Source organism: Triticum aestivum, chromosome 7A (genome assembly GCF_018294505.1).
Source record: "Triticum aestivum cultivar Chinese Spring chromosome 7A, IWGSC CS RefSeq v2.1, whole genome shotgun sequence".
Classification (NCBI taxonomy): Eukaryota; Viridiplantae; Streptophyta; class Magnoliopsida; order Poales; family Poaceae; genus Triticum; species Triticum aestivum.
Genome location: NC_057812.1, coordinates 117,019,838 through 117,038,074, shown reverse-complemented (window position 1 = coordinate 117,038,074; position 18,237 = coordinate 117,019,838).

The window sequence follows — 18,237 nt, the reverse complement described above, 5'->3', positions numbered from 1 at the left end:
AAAACAATAATTATTTAGTAACACTAATATTTCTTGAATAATTAGTTTGACCATTGTTTGACCACAGTTTGACAAGATTTGACCAAAATTGAAATAACTGAAATAATTATTTAGTAACACTCATATTATAGAATAATTAGTTTGACCATTGTTTGACCACAGTTTGCGCACTGTTTGAATTTTTTTCGATTTTTTCCACTCCAGATCTTAAAAGCCCCGTAACTTTTTTCTGTTAGGTTTTTGAGGATTTTGAAAATGTTTAACGAGGTTCCCCCAGTTAAATTTGGATGTAACTTTTCGAGTAGATGATTTTTCATATAAAAAACTTTTTCATCCGAGTTAGTATGCAAAAGTTATGCCCGTTTTTACAAATTTCAGAGAGATTTTGCAAATAAAGTCAAAATTCACATTTGCAAATTTTCCCAACAACTAGACCACATATCACATGGGAAACTTATTTTCTTTTATTTTTTTGACATTTCCATCATTTTCTTTTATTTTTTTAAAAACTGAAAAAGGCGATCCACTGGGGGGTAGAGTTTGAAAATGGGACCTTTAGTATCGGTTCGTGGCACGAACCGGGACTAAAGGTCTCAACCCCATTAGTCCCGGTTCGTGCCTCAAACCGGGACTAAAGGTCTAACCTTTAGTCCCGGTTGGTGCCACCAACCGGGACTAATGGGCCTCGCACCCTTTAGTCCCGATTCGTGGCACGAACCGGGACTAAAGGGCCCAGGTGAATCGGGACTAATGCCTTAGCCATACGAACCGGGATAAATGCTCACATTAGTCCCGGTTCGTGATTGAACCGGGACTAATGTGAAAATTGCCCCGTGACCATAGGCCTGTTTTCTACTAGTGTGTAGTCTTGTGCTTCCATGAGCCATAGTAGTCCGCTACAGCCCGGTTCACTGGAGTCCTGCTAGCCCAGCACTACTGCTCTGGAACACTTAGACTGGCCGACATGTGATTCACTTCATTCCCGTGTCTGTCCCTTCGGGGAAATGTCACGCGGTGACATCCGGAGTCCTGCTAGCCTGCTACAGCCCGGGTTCCCGGAGTCCTGTTAGCCCAGTTGCTACAGCCCGGATTCACACGCTGCTGACTGACATGCTCGATGTTGATTCATGTATGCCTGTCCCCATAAGTTAGTGCCACTTTGGGTTCACGACTAGTCATGTCGGCCCGGGTTCTCTGTCATATGGATGCTAGCGACACTATCATATACGTGAGCCAAAAGGCGCAAACGGTCCCGGGCCATGGTAAGGCGACACCCATGGGGATACCGTGCGTGAGGACACAAAATGATATGAGGTGTTACAGGCTAGATCGGTGTGACTTAGAATCGGGGTCCTGACAACAGTACGCCATGAACGAGCCGGATGTGAACTCTCTGTTGCGGTCCGTCCGCAGCGTCCTCAGCCTGCGCCCCGATTCCGACTCCGCGAGGGCTTGCACGTGCTTGATCGCCACTGCGGCCTCGTCCTTAGATGCGAGCAGCATGAGCCACATAAACCTCGTGGCATCGTCCATGAGCAGGAGGAAGTATTTTTTCCTGCTCGGTGCTGCCGGCGAGATCGGGCCACAGAGGTCGCCGTGCACGAGCTCCAGCCGCTCCTTTGCATGGTGCTTGGCCTATTGTGCGAACGAGGAGCGCTGCTGCTTGCCCGCCAGGCACGCGTCGCAGAGCTGGTCCACATGCTCGACCACGGGCATGCCGTGCACCATGTCCTGGCGCGCTATGATACGTCTCCAACGTATCTATAATTTTTGTTTGCTCCATGCTATATTATCTATTGTTTTGGACATTATTGGGCTTTATTATCCACTTTTATATTATTTTTGGGACTAACCTATTAACCGGACGCCCAACCCAGAATTGCTGTTTTTTGCCTGTTTTAGGGTTTCGAAGAAAAGGAATATCAAACGGAGTCCAAACGGAATGAAACCTTCGGGAACGTGATTTTCTCAATGAATAAGACCAGAGAGACTTGGACCCTATGTCAAGAAAAGAAACAGGAGGCCACGAGGTAGGGGGGCACGCCTGCCTACCCTAGGCGCGCCCTCCACCCTCGTGGGCCCCCTGTTGCTCCACCGACGTACTCCTTCCTCCTATATATATCCATGTATCCCCAAACGATCAGATACAGAGCCAAAACCCTAATTCCACCGCCGCAACTTTCTGAATCCACGAGATCCCATCTTGGGGCCTGTTCCGGAGCTCCGCCGGAGGGGGCATCGATCATGGAGGGCTTCTACATCAACACCATAGCCCCTTCGATGAAGTGTGAGTAGTTTACCTCAGACCTACGGGTCCATAGTTAGTAGCTAGATGGCTTCTTCTCTCCTTTTGGATCTCAATACAATGTTCTTCCCCTCTCTTGTGGAGAACTATTCGATGTAATCTTCTTTTTGCGGTGTGTTTGTTGAGACCGATGAATTGTGGGTTTATGATCAAGTCTATCTATGAATAATATTTGAATCTTCTCTGAATTCTTTTATGTATGATTGGTTATCTTTGCAAGTCTCTTCGAATTATCAGTTTGGTTTGGCCTACTAGATTGATCTTTCTTACAATGGGGGAAGTGCTTAGCTTTGGGTTCAATCTTGCGGTGTCCTTTCCCGGTGACAGTAAGGGCAACAAGGCATGTATTGTATTGTTGCCATCGAGGATAACAAGATGGGGTTTTCTTCATATTGCATCAGTCTATCCCTCTACATCATGTCATCTTGCTTAAGGCGTTACTCTGTTTTTAACTTAATAGTCTCGATGCATGTTGGATAGCGGTCGATGAGTGGAGTGATAGTAGTAGATGCAGGCAGGAGTCGGTCTACTTGTCTCGGCTGTGATGCCTACATACATGATCATACCTAGATATTCTCATAACTATGCTCAATTCTGTCAATTACTCAACAATAATTTGTTCACCCACCGTATAATACTTATGCTCTTGAGAGAAGCCACTAGTGAAACCTGTGGCCCCCGGGTCTATCTTTATCATATTGATCTCCTCTTACTTAGTTATTTCCTTTGCTATTTACTTTGCCTTTATTTTACTTTGCATCTTTATCATAAAAATACCAAAAATATTATCTTATCATATCTATCAGATCTCACTCTCGTAAGTGGCCTTATAGGGATTGACAATCCCTATTTGCGTTGGTTGCGAGGATTTATTTGTTTTGTGCAGGTGCGAGGGACTCACGCGTAGCCTCCTACTGGATTGATACCTTGGTTCTCAAAAACTGAGGGAAATACTTATGCTACTTTGCTGCATCATCCCTTCCTCTTCGGGGAAAACCAACGCGGTGCTCAAGAGGTAGCACGCTAGCTTACGCAGGGAGTCGAAGTTGAGATGTCCGTAGCGCGCGTGCCAGGTCCACGCCGTGTCACCGCCGCTGCGCGCTGCAAGACACACTGGCTGCATGATCTGTAATGCAACAGAATACAGATGATTCGGAGCTCTCTATACCTTGGCGAGAAGGCGACGCTCCCGGTCGCTCACGCGTAGCACGCCGTCCTGGATCAGCACCTGGCAGTCGCTCTCGTCGAGCTGGCCCTGGCTGATTATGTGGGAGCGCAGCCATGGGATGTAGTACACCCCTGTGATCGCGTGGTGCTCGCCGGTCTTGCACGCCAGGAGGATGGTTCCCCGATCGCAGATGTTGACGACAGAGCCGTTGCCAAACTTGACGGTGCCGCTGACGGCCGTGTCGAGCTCGGCGAAGACCGCCCGATCACCGGTCATGTGGTTGGACGCGCCCGTGTCCAAATACCACACGCCGTTTCCGGCGCCGCCACTCCCCTCATGCCCGAGGTGAACCTGAATAGCATCCTCGACGAGGTGTACAGGCGTGGCGTCCATGCTGTCAGAGTTGTGGTCGGAGAGCCCGCAGGTTTGGGACATCAGCAGGCTCTGTTCCTCATCCTCACCGCTGGCCTGGACGAGATTTGCCTGCTCCACTAGTAGAAAAAGGGCCATTTATCCCGGTTCATAAGGCCCATCTATCCCGGTTGTGGAACCGGGACTAAAGGGTCGTTACTAATGCCCTTGGCCTTTAGTCCCGGTTCTTATACGAACCGGGGCAGATGGGCCTCCACGTGGCCGCTGTGGCGAGCCCAGGCAGGAGGGCCTTTAGTCCCGGTTGGTGGCACCAACCGGGACCAATAGGCATCCATGCGTCAGCTGTTCAGGGGCTAGGGTTTTTTTGTTTTTTTCTGAATGGGGGTGGATTTGGGGGTTTTGTATGGTTAATTAAGGTGTTTCATATATTGTGTTAGGTAGCTAATTAATTAATAGAGAGAAGTGTCCTCTCTTATCTCCGTGCTTGGTCGATGCTACGTACTATACGTATAGAGAGGCCCTCGACACGCTAGCTAGTAAGAAAATGAAGGAAACCATTAAGTACAGAAGTTCGTCATGCATACCGAGAGAAGTGATCGACCTCTCCTTCTCCGAGAGATTGGTCAAACAACAAGTTTTCGTATTATCTATTCGACACTACTGGCTACATACATATACAATATGTAAGATCTGTTACAATCCCCTAACATCTGAAATCAAATTCCACATGGTATTCTCCGGCTTTATTGATGACGTGGTCAAGAAAGAATCCCGCTAATTCCTCTTGAATTGCTTTCATGCGATCTTCTGGTAGGAGTTCATTCCGCATCTCCCACGTCTAATTTGAAGATTGCTATAACCAGGCACCATCCCCAGATCATTAGTGACGATATCGCTAGACACCTTGAGCGGGGGGCACGATTGGTCCGCTTCTTCGCCGAGCTGGGCAATTTTTTTCCCAACTCGTCGTTCTGCTAACCTTCGATCACTGATAGTATTTCCCGACCGCTCCGCTTCGATATATACCTTTGCAGTAATGCGCTCATAGTTGTTTTTCAGCGGAGACTTTGGTGGTTTCCTCAGGGCATCGATAGTGCGCTTTGCTTTCACCCGGTCTACCTTCTCCTCCGGAGGTGGATGTCTCTTTGCTTTCACCCCTTCAAAGAAGTCCTTCACTTCTTTTTCCACGATCTTCGCATTTTCTTCCATGGTCCTCTCGTATGGTAACTTCTCTAGAGGCTTGAGAGGTGGACCGAATCTGTATTGCCTCTCACCTCTGGCTGTACTGCTAGACGCCGGAGCAGACGGAGCGGCTGCAGCTGTCTTCTTTCGTGCTTGCTTACGAGGCGGAGGAGAAGGACTACGATGTGCCGGAGAAGCCGGGGTGGCGGCGGGTCTCTTCCGCCCTTGCTGGCGAGGCGGAGAAGGAGGAGGTTGGTGGCTGCTCAGGCGCGCCGACGCAGGCGGAGTGCTGCCATGCGCCGGAGAAGGAGGAGGCTGGTGGCTGCTCGGGCGCGCCGGCGCAGGCGGAGAAGGAGGCAGAGTGCCTCCACACGCCAGAGAAGGAGGCTGAGTGCCCTGATCACTCACCGGAGGAGGAGGCGGTGGAGGAGGCGGAGTGCCCTGACTCGCCGGAGGAGGAGGAGGCGGAGGTGTCCAGTTCGGAAGGTTGATGAGCTCCTTCCGCCATAGGCATGGAGTCTTCAGACAAGAACCCAGCCAAGTCTCCCCGTCACCCGTAGGGTGGTCAAGCTGGAGGTCCTCAAATCCTTCTGTGATTTCATCCACCATCACCCTAGCATATCCTTCTGGAATCGGCCGGCAATGAAAAGTTGCGCCAGGTTCAGGAGGTGCAACAGAGCCAACAACCGCCTTGACTTTCAATTCCATCCACTCCGTCATAAGGTGGCAATTCTGAGACTCCATGATAGCATCCACGGGGTAGCTAGCAGGAGCCGTGAAGACAGGCTCCTGAAGCAGCTCCGTGGAAGCCACACTACTTCTCCGCTGAGATGGCGGGGTAGCTTCGGGTGTAGCAGCTTCAGCAGGTCACGCGCTGCGGGCCTCGTCTTGTTTCTCTAGCGCTTGTACCCTTGCGTGCAGCGCCTATAGTTGGGTCAACTCCTTTTTCTTCTTCCTCTCCTGGCGTTTGTAACTGCTTGTGTCGGGAAATCCAGCCTTCCACGAAAGGGAGCCTGGCGTGCCTCATGTTCGTCCGGGGTGCTCAGGATTCCCGAGGGCCTCTATGAGCTCGTCATTCTCTCTGTCCGGAACGAACGTCCCTTGCTGCACCTTTTTGATATACTCCTAAAGCTTCTCGATGGGTGTGTTCAGCTGCTCGTTGGTCCAAACGCACTTCCCTGTTACAGGGTCCAAATTTCCTCCAACCCCGAAGAACCAAGTCCTGCAACGGTCTGGCCAGCGTCGCGTCTCTAGTTCGATCCCTTTATCAATGAGGTCATTCTCAGCCTTGTCCCACAACGGTCGGGCTTTTAGGTAGCCACTTGTCCCCGTGCGATGGTGATGCTTCTTCTTTGCAACATTTTTCTTGTTTGTCGCTGACATCTTCGCTGCTCTCTCAGATTTCTTTTTGGTGACAAATGCGGGCCACTAATCTTTGATCTTCTCAAATCGGCCGATGAATTCTGGAGTCCTGTCTTGGTCGACAAACGATGATTTCAGCTCATTCTTCCACCTCCTGAATAGCTCAGCCATCTCCTTAAGAGCATAAGCCTTGATCATTGGCTTTTTAACTGGATTCTCCGGATCCTCCTCTGGCGGGAAGGTGAAATTTTCCTGCAGCACGGTCCAAAGATCAGCTTTCTGCCTATCGCTGACATAAGACACCTGAGAGTCTTTGTCCTTAGGCTTCAACCATTGCTCGATGCTGATCGGGATCATGTCCCTAACTAGAACCCCGCACTGAGCATTAAATTTTTGCTTGGTCCGGAGGGGTTCAATCGGTTCGCTAGCGTGATCAATTTCGATGATCGTCTACCTTTCATCCGAGTGCAACTTTCTCTTCAGGCCTCGTCTCGTTATCGAAGTGTTGCTCGGTCCGGAGGGCTAGAAATGAAGAAAAAGAAGAGAGTTAATATGTGTACATATGATACGTCCATTTTGCATAATGCTTTTATATCGATATTTATTGCAATATGGGCTGTTATTACACATTATGTCACAATACTTATGCCTATTCTCTCTTATTTTACAAGGTTTACATAAAGAGGGAGAATGCCGGCAGCTGGGATTCTGGGCTGGAAAAGGAGCAAATATTAGAGACCTATTCTGCACAGCTCCAAAAGTCCTGAAACTTCACGGAAGACGTTTTCAGAATATTTAAAAAATACTCAGTGGAAGAAGTTCACCAGGGGGGCCACACCCTGCCCACGAGGGTGGGGGGCGCGCCCTACCCCCTTACCTCGTGGGCCACCTGGTAGCCCTCCGGTGGCCATCTTCTGCTATATGAAGTCTTTCGATGGGAAAAAAATAATAAGCCATCTTCTCAGACGAAACTCCGCCGCCACGAGGCGGAACCAATCTAGGGCTCTGGCGGAGCTGTTCTGCCGGGGAAACTTCCCTCCGAGAGGGGGAAATCATTGCCATCGTCATCACCAGCGCTCCTCTCATCGAGAGAGGGCAATCTCCATCAACATCTTCATCAGCACCATCTCCTCTCAAAACCCTAGTTCATCTCTTGTATCCAGTTCTTGTCTCCAAGTCCGGGATTGGTGCTAGTAGGTTGCTAGTAGTGTTAATTACTCCTTATAGTTAATGCTAGTTGGTTTAATTGGTGGAAGATCATATGTTCAGATCCTATATGCATATTAATACCCCTCTGATTATGAACATGAATATGCTTTGTGAGTAGTTACGTTTGTTCTTGAGGACATGAGAGAAGTCTTGCTATTAGTAGTTGACACGTCTCCAACGTATCTATAATTTTTGATTGCTCCATGCTATATTATCTACTATTTTGGACTATACTGGGCTTTATTTTCCACTTTTATATTATTTTTGGGACTAACCTATTAACCGGAGGCCCAGCCCAGAATTGCTGTTTCTTGCCTATTTCAGTGTTTCGGATAAACAGAATATGAAACGGAGTCCAAACGGAATAAAATCTTCGGGAACGTGATTTTCTCACCGAACGTGATCCAGGAGACTTGGACCCTACTGCATGGGATCAAAGAGAAGGTCACGAGGGTGGGGGGCGTGCCCCCCTAGGGCGCGCCCCCTGCCTCATGGACCCCTTGGTGCTCCACCGACATACTCCTTCCTCCTATATATACACACGTACCCCCAAATGATCAGAACAGGAGCCAAAAACCTAATTCCACCGCCGCAACTTTCTGTATCCACGAGATCCCATCTTGGGGCCTGTTCTGGAGCTCCGCCGAAAGAGGGCCGTCATCACGGAGGGCTTCTACATCATCCTAGCCCCTCCGATGAAGTGTGAGTAGTTTACCTCAGACCTTCGGGTCCATAGTTAGTAGCTAGATGGCTTCTTCTCTCTCTTTGAATCTCAATACAAAGTTCTCCCCCTCTCTCGTGGAGATATATTCGATGTAATCTTCTTTTTGCAGTGTGTTTGTTGAGACCGATGAATTGTGGGTTTATGATCAAGTCTATCTATGAATAATATTTGAATCTTCTCTGAATTCTTTTATGTATGATTGGTTATCTTTGCAAGTCTCTTCGAATTATCCGTTTGGTTTGGCCAACTAGATTGGTAGTTCTTGCCATGGGAGAAGTGCTTAGCTTTGGATTCGATCTTGCTGCGGTGTCCTTACTCAGTGACAGAAGGGGCAGCAAGGCACGTATTGTATCGTTGCCATCGAGGATAACAAGATGGGGTTTATTTCATATTGCATGAATTTATCTCTCTACATCATGTCATCTTGGTTAAGGCGTTACTTTGTTTTTAACTTAATACTCTAGATGCATGCTGGATAGCGGTCGATGTGTGGAGTAATAGTAGTAGATGCAGAATCATTTCGATCTACTTGTCACGGACGTGATGCCTATATACATGATCATGCCTAGATATTCTCATAACTATGCTCAATTCTGTCAATTTCTCAACAATAATTTGTTCACCCACCGTAGAATACTTATGCTCTTGAGAGAAGCCACCAGTGAAACCTATGGCCCCCGGGTCTATTCTCATCATATCAATCTCCATTACTTTAATATTGTTTTGCTTTTACTTTTTACTTTGCATCTTTATACCAAAAATACCAAAAATATTATATCTATCATATCTCACTCTCATAAGTGACCATGAAGGGCTTGACAACCCCTAATCGTGTTGGTTGCGAGTAGCTATCGCTTTGTGCAGGTACGAGGGACTTGAGCGTGGGCTCCTACTAGATTGATACCTTGGTTCTCAAAAACTGAGGGAAATACTTACGCTACTCTGCTGCATCATCCCTTCCTCTTCGGGGAAAACCAACGCAAGCTCAAGACGTAGCAAGAAGGATTTCTGGCGCCGTTGCTGGGGAGTCTACGCAAAAAGTCAATATACCAAGTACCCATCACAATCCCTATCTCCCGCATTACATTATTTGCCATTTGCCTCTCGTTTTCCTCTTCCCCCAATTCACCCTTGCCATTTTATTCACCCTCTCTCTCTATCCTCCCTCTCTATTCACCTCTTTGTTTTCTTGTCATCATGGCTAGTCTCATATCTTCTCTATTGTCTCCCGAGAGTGAAGTTCTAAATTTTAAACAAAGGGAGGGAGAAAATCTAAAAGATGCTTGGTACAGAATTTGCAATGCTCAAAATAGATCTACCAGGAAACAATCTACCTTAGTTCTTCTTCACAATTTTTATGTAGGTGTTAATCCTTCGTATAGATATATCCTCGATACCATTACCGGTGGGAACTTCTTCGGTAGCCATACTTTTGATTCTTATAATTCTATGATAGATTTATTTGGCTCACCACCTCTTTTTGTTAATGGAACCATGTTAACTTTGGAGCATGTTATGCAAAGACTTGAAATTATTGAAAACAAAGTTGCCACTCTTGAATCAATTGAAAATCTAGATAAAAAGATCCACAATCAAATTACTCAATATGGATCTAAGGTAGGAATGACTTTGAAAAATATTAAGGAAAAGGAACCCATAGTTAATGAGAAGATGAACTTATATTCTACTAGAATTGATAAACTTGAGGGTATCATTACAAATTTGGGAACCGCTTTTTCTTCCATAAAAAATACTCCTAGTCCTCCTACTAAAATTGCCAAGCTTATGTATGTTCCTAAAAATAAGGGTGAATCATCTAGTAAGGAAACTGCTGATCTTAAATCTATAAGTATTCATCCCAATCTTTTTGCTATCATTAAAGAACCATTCATTACAAATGAATTTTTTGATCTTGTACCTAAAAGTTTGATAATTAATAAAAAGAAAGAAATTCCTAAACATGGTAGATGCCTAATTGAAGAATTGCCTACCAAAGATGGCAATACCTAGATCTATCCTTGCTTGTTATGCCTAGCTAGGGGCGTTAAATGATAGCGCTTGTTGGGAGGCAACCCAATTTTATTTTTATTCCTTGCTTTTTTCTCCTTCTTAGTAATAAATAAATTATTTAGCCTCTGTTTTGTTTGTGTTTTTTGTGTTTAATTAGTGTTTGTTCCAAGTAGAACCATTGTGAAGACTTGGGGAAAGTCTTGTTGAACTTGCTGTAAAAAACAGAAATTTTAGCACTCACGAGAACTCCTGTCATTTTTATTTGAAGAGTGATATTTAGTTAATTATTTTTGAAGATTATTAGGAGATAAATTCCTCACGTCCAGCAATTTATTTTAGAATTTTTGGGGTTCCAGATCTTGCGCTAGCTACAGATTACTACAGACTGTTCTGTTTTTGACAGATTCTGTTTTTCGTGTGTTGTTTGCTTATTTTGATGAATCTATGGTTAGTAAAATAGTTTATAATCCATAGAGAAGTTGGAATTCAGTAGGTTTAACACCAATATAAATAAATAATGATTCCATTATAGTACCTTGAAGTGGTCTTTTGTTTTCTTTCGCTAACGGAGCTCACAAGTTTTCTATTTTGAGTTTTGTGTTGTGAAGTTTTCAAGTTTTGGGTGAATTCTTTTGATGGATCATGGAACAAGGAGTGGCAAGAGCCTAAGCTTGGGGATGCCCATGTAACCCCCAAGATAACCCAAGGACACCAAAAAGTCAAAGCTTGGGGATGCCCCGGAAGGCATCCCCTCTTTTCGTCCACTTCCATCGGTAATTTACTTGGAGCTATATTTTTATTCACCAACATGATATGTGTTTTGCTTGGAGCGTCTTGTATTATTTGTGTCTTTGTTTTTTAGTATGCCACAATAATCCTTGCTGTACACACATTTTGAGAGAGCCATACATGAATTAAAATTTGATAGAATACTCTATGTGCTTCACTTATATCTTTTGAGCGTAGTAGTTTTGCTCTATGTGCTTCACTTATATCTTTTGAGCGTTATAGTTTTGCTCTATGTGCTTCACTTATATCTTTTGAGCATTATAATTTTGCTCTATGTGCTTCACTTATATCCTTTGAGCTAGATAATTTTTCTCTATGTGCTTCACTTAAATCTTTTAGAGCACGGTGGTGGATTCGTTTTAAAGAAACTATTGATCTCTCATGTTTCACTTAAATTAATTTGAGAGTCTCTTAATTGCATGGTAATTTGCCTAATAATAATATGCTTGGTATTCAAGATTTGCGAAACTTTCTTTTGAGTGTGTTGAATACTAAGAAAAGATTGAAGCATGATAATTGTTTTGAGATATGGAGGTGATAATATTAAAGTCATGCTAGTTGAGTAGTTGTGAATTTAAAGAATACTTGTGTTGAAGTTTGTGATTCCCGTAGCATGCACGTATGGTGAACCGTTATGTGATGAAGTCGGAGCATGATTTATTTATTGATTGTCTTCGTTATGAGTGGCGGTCGGGGACGAGCGATGGTCTTTTCCTACCAATCTATCCACCTAGGAGCATGCGCGTAATACTTTGCTTTGATAACTCCTAGATTTTTGCAATAAGTATATGAGTTCTTTATGACTAATGTTGAGTCCATGGATCATACGCACTCCCACCCTTCCACCCTTGCTAGCCTCTCTAATACCGCACAACTTTCGCCGGTATCATACACCTACCATATACCTTCCTCAAAACAGCCACCATACCTACCTATTATGGCATTTCCATAGCCATTCCGAGATATATTGCCATGCAACTTTCCACCATCTAGTTCATCATGACACATCCATCATTGTCATATTGCTTAGCATGATCATGTAATTGACATAGTATTTGTGGCAAAGCCACCGTTCATAATTCTTTCATACTTGTCACTCTTGATTCATTGCATATCCCGGTACACCGCAGGAGGCATTCATATAGAGTCATACTTTGTTTTAGTAACGAGTTGTAATCATTGAGTTGTAAATAAATAGAAGTGTGATGATCATCATTCAATAGAGCATTGTCCCATAAAAAAAGAGAAAGGCCAAAGAAAAAAAGGACAAAATAATAATAATAATAAATAAATAAATAAAAAAGGGGCAATGCTACTATCCTTTTTTTCCACACTTGTGCTTCAAAGTAGCACCATGATATATTGAGTCTCATATATTGTGCTTCAAAGTAGCACCATGTTCTTCATATAGAGAGTCTCATATGTTGTCACTTTCATATACTAGTGAGAATTTTATGTTATAGAACTTGGCTTGTATATTCCAATGACGGGCTTCCTCAAATTGCGCTAGGTGTTCGTGAGCAAGCAAGTTGGATGCACACCCACTAGTTTCTTTTGTTGAGCTTTCATACATTTATAGCTCTAGTGCATCCGTTGCATGGCAATCCCTACTCACTCACATTAATATCTATGGGCATCTCCATGTCCCGTTGATACGCCTAGTTAATGTGAGACTATCTTCTCCTTTTTGTGTTCTCCACAACCACCATTCTATTCCACCTATAGTGCTATATCCATGGCTCACGCTCATGTATTGCATGAAGATTGAAAAAGTTTTGAAAAAGTTAGAGTATGAAACAATTGCTTGGCTTGTCATCGGGGTTGTGCATGATTTAAATACTTTGTGTGGGGAAGATGGAGCATAGCCAGACTATATGATTTTGTAGGGATAACTTTCTTTAGCCATGTTATTTTGAGAAGACATAATTGCTTTGTTAGTATGCTTGAAGTATTATTATTTTCTATGTCAATATAAACTTTTGTCTTGAATCTTTCTAATCTGAATATTCATACCACAATTAAGAAGATTTGCATTGAAATTATGCCAAGTAGCACTCCGCATCAAAAATTCTCTTTTTATCATTTACCTACTCGAGGACGAGCAGGAATTAAGCTTGAGGATGCCTGATACGTCTCCAACGTATCTATAATTTTTGATTGCTCCATGCTATAGTATCTACTATTTTGGACTATATTGGGCTTTATTTTCTGCTTTTATATTATTTTTGGGACTAACCTATTAACCGGAGGCCCAACCCAGAATTGCTGTTTTTTTTGCCTATTTCAATGTTTCGGATAAACAAAATATCAAACGGAGTCCAAACGGAATAAAATCTTCGGGAACGTGATTTTCTCACCGAACGTGATCCAGGAGACTTGGACCCTACTGCAAGGGATCAAAGAGGAGGTCACGAGGGTGGGGGGCGCGCCCCCTGCCTCGTGGGCCCCTCAGTGCTCCACTGACGTACTCCTTCCTCCTATATATACACACGTACCCCAAAATAAACGATCAGAACAGGAGCCAAAAACCTAATTCCACCGCCGCAACTTTCTGTATCCACGAGATCCCATCTTGGGGCCTGTTCCGGAGCTCCGCTGGAAGAGGGCCGTCATCACGGAGGGCTTCTACATCATCCTATCCCCTCCGATGAAGTGTGAGTAGTTTACCTCAGACCTTCGGGTCCATAGTTAGTAGCTAGATGGATTCTTCTATCTCTTTGAATCTCAATACAAAGTTCTCCCCCTCTCTCGTGGAGATCTATTTGATGTAATCTTCTTTTTGCGGTGTGTTTGTTGAGACCGATGAATTGTGGGTTTATGATCAAGTCTATCTATGAATAATATTTGAATCTTCTCTGAATTCTTTTATGTACGATTGGTTATCTTTGCAAGTCTCTTCGAATTATCCGTTTGGTTTGGCCAACTAGATTGGTAGTTCTTGCCGTGGGAGAAGTGCTTAGCTTTGGGTTCGATCTTGCGGTGTCCTTACCCAGTGACAGAAGGGGCAGCAAGGCACGTATTGTATCGTTGCCATCGAGGATAACAAGATGGGGTTTATTTCATATTGCATGAATTTATCTCTCTACATCATGTCATCTTGCTTAAGGCATTACTCTGTTTTTAACTTAATACTCTAGATGGATAGCGGTCGATGAGTGGAGTAATAGTAGTAGATGTAGAATTGTTTCAATCTACTTGTCATGGACGTGATGCCTATATACATGATCATGCCTAGATATTCTCATAACTATGCTCAATTCTGTCAATTGCTCAACAGTAATTTGTTCACCCACCGTAGAATACTTATGCTCTTGAGAGAAGCCACTAGTGAAACCTATGGCCCCCGGGTCTATTCTCATCATATCAATCTCCATTACTTTAATATTGTTTTGCTTTGATTTTACTTTTTTACTTTGCATCTTTATACCAAAAATAACAAAAATATTATATCTATCAGATCTCACTCTCATAAGTGACCGTGAAGGGCTTGACAACCCCTAATCGCGTTGGTTGCGAGTAGCTATCGCTTTGTGCAGGTACGAGGGACTTGAGCGTGGGCTCCTACTGGATTGATACCTTGGTTCTCAAAAACTGAGGGAAATACTTACGCTACTCTGCTGCATCATCCCTTCCTCTTCGGGGAAAACCAACACAAGCTCAAGATGTAGCAGTAGTCATGTGAATTTGGTCTTCGTTCGATATTTTGATGAGATGTATGTTGTCTCTCCTCTAGTGGTGTTATGTGAACGTCGACTATATGACACTTCACCATTATTTGGGCCTAGAGGAAGGCATTGGGAAGTAATAAGTAGATGATGGGTTGCTAGAGTGACAGAAGCTTAAACCCTAGTTTATGCGTTGCTTCGTAAGGGGCTGATTTGGATCCATATGTTTCATGCTATGGTTAGGTTTACCTTAATACTTTTGTTGTAGTTGCGGATGCTTGCAATAGAGGTTAATCATAAGTGGATGCTTGTCCAAGTAAGGACAGTACCTAAGCACCGGTCCACCCACATACCAAATTATCAAAGTACCGAACGCAAATCATATGAGCGTGATGAAAACTAGCTTGACGATATTCCCATGTGTCCTCGGGAGCGCTTTTCTCTATATAAGAGTTTGTCCAGGCTTGTCCTTTGCTACAAAAGGATTGGGCCACCGTGCTGCACTTTATTTACTTTTGTTACTTGTTGCTCGTTACAAATTATCCTATCACAAAACTATCTGTTACCACTTATTTCAGTACTTGCAGAGAATACCTTGCTAGAAACCACTTATCATTTCCTTCTGCTCCTCGTTGGGTTCGACACTCTTACTTATAGAAAGGACTACGATAGATCCCCTATACTTGTGGGTCATCAAGACTCTTTTCTGGCGCCGTTGCTGGGGAGTGAAGCGCCTTTGGTAGGTGGAATTTGGTAAGGAAAAATTTATATAGTGTGCTGAAATTTACTGTCACTTGTTACTATGGAAATTATTCCTCTGAGGGGCTTGTTCGGCGTATCTTCACCCCGACCAGTAGAGCAAAGAGTTTCTCCTCCACCTACTGAACCTACTGAAAATGAAAATGTCTACTTTGAAATTCCTTCAGGTATGATAGAAAAACTGCTAGCTAATCCTTTTTTAGGAGATGGAACAAAGCATCCTGATGAGCATCTAATATATGTGGATGAAGTTTGTGGATTATTTAAGCTTGCAGGTGTACCCAGAGATGTTGTTAAGAAGAAGGTCTTCCCTTTATCTTTGAAGGGAGATGCATCGACATGGTATAGGCTATGTGATGATATGGGGTCATGGAACTACAAACGATTAAAATTGGAATTTCATCAGAAGTTTTATCCTATGCATCTTGTTCATCGTGATCGCAATTATATATATAATTTTTGGCCTCGTGAAGGAGAAAGCATCACTCAAGCTTGGGGGAGGCTTAAATCAATGTTATATTCATGCCCCAACCATGAGCTCTCAAGAGAGATGATTATTCAAAATTTATATGCTCGGCTTTCTGATAACAATCGCACCATGCTCGATACTTCTTGTGCTGGCTCTTTTATGATGAAGACTATTGAATTCAAATGGGATTTATTGGAAAGAATTAAACACAACTCTGAAGATTGGGACCCCGACGAAGGTAAGGAGTCAGGTATGACACCTAATTTTGATTGTGTTAAATCTTTTATGGATATCGATGTTTTCCGTAAATTTAGCACTAAATATGGACTTGAGTCTGAGATAGTAGCTTCTTTCCGTGAATCTTTTGCTACTTATGTTGATATCCCCAAGGAGAAGTGGTTTAAATATGATCCTCCCATAGAAGTAAAAGTAGCTGCACCTGTTAAAGTTGAAGAAAAGATTGTCACTTATAATGATCCTATTGTTCCTACTTCTTATGTTGAGAAACCACCTTTTCCTGTTAGGATAAAGGATCATGCTAAAGCTTCAACTGTGGTTCGTAAAAGCAATATTAAAACTTATACACCTCATGAGAAAATTAAATTTGGACCTGATATTGCTATTGTTAAAGATTTCTTGTCTGATAATATTGATGGGCATGTTATTCATTTCCTTGATGAGACTGCTAGAATTGCTAAACCTTGTGCTAAAGATAAAAACACACCTGTGGTAGGCATGCCTGTTATTTATATTAAAATAGGAGATCATTGTTATCATGGCTTATGTGATATGGGTGCTAGTGCTAGTGCAATACCTTACTCCTTATACAAAGAAATTATGCATGATATTGCACCTGCTGAGATAGAAGATATTGATGTCACAATTAAACTTGCCAATAGAGATACTATTTCACCAATGGGAATTGTTAGAGATGTTGAAGTCTTGTGTGGGAAAACTAAATGTCCTGCTGACTTTCTTGTTCTTGGTTCCCCACAAGATAGCTTTTGTCCCATTATATTTGGTAGACCCTTCCTGAACACTGTTAATGCTACCATAGATTGCAAAAGGGATGTTGTTACTATCGGTTTAGATGATATGACTCATGAATTTAATTTCTCTAAATTTAGTAGACAATACCATGAAGAAGAATTACCTAGTAAGGATGAAATTATTGGTCTTGCTTCCATTGCCGTACCTCCTAGTGATCCTTTAGAACAATATTTGCTAGACCATGAAGATGACATGTTTATGAATGAACGAAGGGAAATAGATGAAGTATTCTTTAAACAGGAACCTATTCTGAAACACAATTTTCCTGTTGAAATCCTAGGGGATCCTCCTCCACCCAAGGGTGATCCCGTGTTTGAGCTTAAACCGTTACCTGATACTCTTAAATATGCTTATCTTGATGAGAAAAACATATATCATGTTATTATTAGTGCTAACCTTTCAGAGCATGAGGAAGAGAGATTATTGAAAACTCTGAAGAAGCACCGTGCTGCTATTGGGTATACTCTTGATGATCTTAAGGGCATTAGTCCCACTCTATGTCAACATAAAATAAATTTGGAAGAAGATGCTAAACCAGTTCGTGATCATCAATGATGGCTGGATCCTAAAATGAAAGAAGTGGTAAGAAAGGAAATACTAAAGCTCCTTGAGGCAGGTATAATCTATCCCGTTGCTGATAGTCAGTGGGTAAGTCCTATCCATTGTGTCCCCAAGAAGGGAGGTATTACAGTCATTCCTAATGATAAAGATGAATTGATTCCTCGAATTATTACAGGTTATAGGATGGTAATTGATTTCCGCAAATTAAATAAGGCCACTAAAAAGGATCATTACCCCTTACCTTTTATCGATCAAATGCTAGAAATATTATCCAAACATACACATTTTTTCTTTCTAGATGGATATTCTGGTTTCTCTCAAATACCTGTGTCAGCCAAAGATCAATCAAAGACTACTTTTACTTGCCCTTTTGGTACTTTTGCTTATAGACATATGCCTTTTGGTTTATGTAATGCACTTGCTACCTTTCAAAGATGCATGATGGCTATATTCTCTGACTTCTATGAAAATATTTGTGAGGTTTTCATGGATGATTTCTCCGTCTATGGATCCTCTTTTGATGACTGTTTGAGCAACCTTGATCGAGTTTTGCAGAGATGTGAAGAAACTAATCTTGTCTTGAATTGGAAAAAGTGCCACTTTATGGTTAAT